Below are 5,033 nucleotides of genomic sequence, written 5' to 3'. Positions count from 1 at the left end.
TCCATATTTAACATCCTTTACCCAGTATATCCACTATCCCTCCTCTGTTCCTGTCCAAACCATCTCAACCTTTCCTCTAACCTTGTGTTTTTTAAACTGCTCCACCTCAGCTGTCCCTCTGATACACTCATTTCTAACCCTGCCCATTCTGGTCACTCTCATCAAAAACCCTCTGATCTTCAGCTCTGCCACCTGTCGTCTTGTTAGCACCATTGTCTCCAAACCATACATCTTAGCAGGTCTCGCTACCATCCTGGAAACCTGCCCTTTCACTCTTCTGTCACAAATCACCCCTGACACTCATCTCCACCCACTCCACCCTGCCAGCACTCTCTTCTTCACCTCTCTTATGCGGTTTCTGTTACTTCGGATGGACCTTCACTCCCTCTGCTCGTTCCATCTTCACCTTTCCACCTACTCCCTCTCATTCACACACATGTATTCTGCCTTGTTTCTACTTACTTTCGTTCTTATTCTCATCGGTGCATACCTCCACCTCTTCGGGCTCTCTTCCACCTGTTCTCTACTCTCACTATAGGTCGTAGTGTCATCTCCAAATGTCATAGTCCACAGAGGCGTCTGCTTGACCTCATCTGTCAACCTGTCCATCACCACTACAAACAAGAAGGGACTCAGAGACGCTCGCTCATGTAATCCCACCACCACCTGGGACTCATCTGTCACTCCAACTGGATTGTCCCAATGTCCCGCACCAACTTCAAATACTGATTTCCACAGTAGTACCACACTTCCTCTCTTGACACCTCATCATATGTTTTTTCTTGATCCGCAAAGACAAAATGCAATTCCAAGTTTATCTATTTTTGTTAAACTTTTGCAACAGTTAGTCAAGGCATGATAATAAATGGGACACACGCCTCTGATAAACATCTTTTATTATAAAAATATGATCTCAATCACCAAAAGTTAAAGCTTCAAAGTGATATGAAGCTGAATCGACTTTCCTTTTTAATAACAATAATAATAATAAACACCATAATGGTTGGATTAATGTCTCAGTTGTCATATAAACAGCTCGAACACCACAAAACTAGATCGATAACGGATCATGACGACCTGGGTAGAACCTGGCTCATGCATCTCTCCATCAGGAATTTAAATTTATTAAGACCCCCTCACCCCCACCAATGCGCCCACAACAATAACAGTAGTCCCAGTGTTGACCAATTTCATTCATTTATTCATGTATCACAGTGTGAGGCTCCACTGTGAGGACTCTGGCTGCTGCCCAGTTTGGAGCTGCATCTATCTCTCTGCTCTGCTCTGAAGGGGTGGGGGTTGTCTTTCTGCTCGGTGCACTGAGATTTGATCAGCCCCGCTCTTATCTCAGCCATTAGTATGTGTGCCTCTGTCCAATGTCCAGACCTTGAACATCAGATGCGGTCCCTCGGTCCCCACTCGGAAATCCCACAGTAGGTTCTAACTGAGCAGAAGAGAGGGATTGTTTTTTTTGTTTTGTTTTTTTTCTTTCAAGGTTTAGGCAGCTTTTGTCTCAACTGCTTTTTACCCCCCCCCTCCCAAAGTCCAGCCTACCAAGGCATTTAGAAACAAACTGTTTATGTGGGCTGTCAAGAGTGTTGTGCCAATAATGCTTTTGGCTGTGACCCCTCTGCAGAGACAGACATTAAAGGTTGGAGTGCACACAGATCCAGGAAGGGAAGTGTGGAGCTTGTTAAGGACACAATCCAAAATGCAGCAGTGTGTGTGTGTGTGTGTGTGTGTGTGTGTGTGTGTGCATTAAATACACCTCCACAGATCTGTCAGGCACTTCTTGATTAACACCACCTGCCACATTTCCAGCGTGTACCTTTGTGTTTTGTTCTTAAAGTAAGACTTATTTAAAGGAGCAGAGATAAATGAGAAAATTTATATCACTCTCTCTGTCAGATAAATGGGAGGCTAAAAATAGGAGACAGTGAGATTGGCTCCACATAAAGACTGGAAACGACGGCGAGAAATTGTAAACCTGGCTTTCTTTCCAAAATCTTCCTCCGTGCATTACAAAAATAGCATGTTTTATCTTTAAAACTTTTGGAAGCAGTATATAAAGCTTTTATAGATGCGGTAATAATCTGGGGAGAAGGTGACAAATTGGTCCAAGCCTCCTTCAACTGGATTAAAATCTGGTGACTGAGAATAGCTTAACAGATCATTTACATGGTTTCATGCTCACGTTGAAATTGATAGAAATTTTCATAATAGGATAAAGGTGATCACGCAGAGCAGTGTTGCACTGATTTGGGGTCAGGTTTTTCCTGGGTATCTTAAACATAATTAAGAATCTTGCTATGAGGATGAAATAAAGAAAGACAGAACATGAATGTTGAATCATTGATTGTGTAGAATACTTGGATCTTTACAACATTTTTCATCTACAGTATGCAGAAATGTGTAGCATCGAGGCAGAATGAGAAGAAGGCAAAGAGGAGAAAATTGGGCTATCTGGTAAAATATGCACATTAATTCAGATTTCTCCAATTTTGTAAAAAAAGAAAAAAAGGAGACAGGTTTTCTCATAAGCCTGGAGCTTCATGCAGTTATTCAGCCAGCATTTGAGATGATGGAGCAGTCTTTTTCCACTTGAACAGCAAAGTAGGGTGGAGGAAGCCTCAGCAAAACATGGCAGTCGCAGGGGTAGGATCAGTAAGTGTGCCACATGCATCTGAGAGGGCCTAAAAAACACGGGCCAAAAATCCTCCTCCTGCAGACAGGTCCAAAGCATCGGGCTCTGCGGGGGCATCGGATGAATATATTCAGAAATTACTGAACTGAACCTTAACTCTGCTAAAGCATGCCTGTTGGCTCCGTGCGTCTGCAGTGTCACGGCACAATCACATGTTGCCACTGTAAGCCGCACAGGTAATGAGGCAGCACGAGGTGAGGGCAGGGTTTTGAATCCCCAGTGGCCACACACACACTTACTCTTACTGTCAGCTTTTCGCTCCCTCTGTGCTTCGATAATTGTACTGCTCTACTGGCTGCCAGTGAGCTCTGCCTTCTGTGGAGCAGTAAATCCTCTGAGCTCTGAGCCGTTCCCGCAGCCAAAGCTAGACGTGAACTGTAGTAACACACTGCCCTCTTGTGATAGAGTTGAAGACCTCCATTTAGGATCCACTAAGGATAAGCTTGCAGTTAAATCAACGTAAAAGCTGGATTAATTCTTGTGTAAAGTAATATCCGTATGCAAAGTGATAATAAATGCAGGAATATTACTTTCTCAGTCTGATTCCTTGGCCTTTCCTGTATATTAAATGTATAGGAAGTCACAGCAGGAATGCCACACGCTCCTTTATAAAGCTCCGGTGTCTGTGGCTTTTATAGTTAAATTTCAGATTTGAGGTTTTGTTGTGCAACATATTGTAATTACAGGACAATGCATTTATGACAGGTCTAAGCGTGAGTATGGCCTCATCATGCTCTCTAAATGGTATGCAGCGTGCAGTCTGTATTGAAAGTGGCAGGATGAATAAATAGCTGTCATGTATGTGTTTGTATCTTGTCTTGTAGAGGCTAATGATAGTGAGAGTGGGTAAAAGCAGAGATGCTCCTCACCAGATGGCGGGTAATGCGGTTTGCTTTAGCTGCCCACCACGCTCACTCTAATTAAACAGAGGAGATTACATTAACACTGCTCCCACTCAATCTGCTCCTCCACTGAGCGTGGCCTCGGACTGACGACGGAGGTGGAGGGGTTAGGGAGGTGATTGTCATTTTTTTTCCGAGGCAAACTTGTGCATTTGCTTTTGAAGCTAAATTATTTTCCAGGAAATTAAAGTTAGATAAGGTTAGAAAGACCAGATCCACAGAGGGAAAAAATAAGAACATCCACCTGTTACCCATGAGCAAGGCAGTCAGACCACCCCATCTGCTCTTCTGAAATGAAAAACAAAACTAATAACCACTGAATGAATCATAAAGCATATTATAAACATAATACATACATATTTAATAATGGAATAAAATCATTTTGTCGCTAAATATTTAAATCCAGTCAGTACCTGAATTAATAAAAGAAGAAGTACTAAGAAAATTACACATGGTCGTCAGTTTGATTTACTAATTGAGGTTGTTTGATCGCCCATTGGTGGCTGAACTTTCTGATAATGCACCTGGCTGGCTCTCAACCTTTCAATTTATCAAAAACATGTATTCCAGTATTTTAATAGTACCACTTTAATGTGCATTTTCACACTGAGTCGTTCATAAGTAACTGGACATCCACCTGAAAGTCTAAAAGTTTCTCGTGCTGTTGTTTCTGCATTAATTCATGAACAACAGAGTTTGCATGTGGCACAGAGCTGATTGATGCGGAGCTGTCTGTCAGTTAGGAGCGGTGAACCAAATGACAACGTAAATCAAGCAATTTACCTGAGGTATATCAAAGGTAGCTGGTTTTCCAGCAGCTGGTTTCAGTCAATAAAGCAGGAGTAAGCAGGAAAACTAGGAATTGATAAGTGAGCTGGTAGATGGAGGATAACGAGTCTTGAGGATGTTTTAAAGAAAAAAGAAAAAAAGAAGGAGCCAACACCATCAGAAAAAAACTGTCTCATCCCAACGACGAAACACCCAGCACAAGCTAAACAGCTTATTATGTGCCGTGCAGTGAGGAATCCTCGGACTTATACATAGGACAAACTAAACAGTTACTCCACAAAAGCGTGGGACAGCATAGATGATTGTGCAACAGTCGGCTGTACACCTGGACCTAAAGGACAGAAGACATCTTTGGAAGATGGCAATTCAAATTTGGACCAAGAGGACCGATGATTTGACAGACTAAAGAAGAAGGCCATCTATGTCCACTGCGAATAACCATTATTTAACAGAGGTGATGGCTTATGACAGCGGTTCCCAACCTTTTTTGCGCAACGGACCGGTTTATGCCCGACAATATTTACATGGACCGGCCTTTAAGGTGTCGCGGATAAATACAACAAAATAAAACTTGTACCGGTACCGAAAAAAAGAAGATTTATTCATAACACACATGAAAAGACCAAGGAAAACAGAGT

This window comes from Pundamilia nyererei, unplaced genomic scaffold, assembly GCF_000239375.1.
Source record: "Pundamilia nyererei isolate P.nyererei 1_Seehausen unplaced genomic scaffold, PunNye1.0 scaffold00091, whole genome shotgun sequence".
Lineage (NCBI taxonomy): Eukaryota > Metazoa > Chordata > Actinopteri > Cichliformes > Cichlidae > Pundamilia > Pundamilia nyererei.
Note: the sequence above shows the minus strand (reverse complement) of the source record.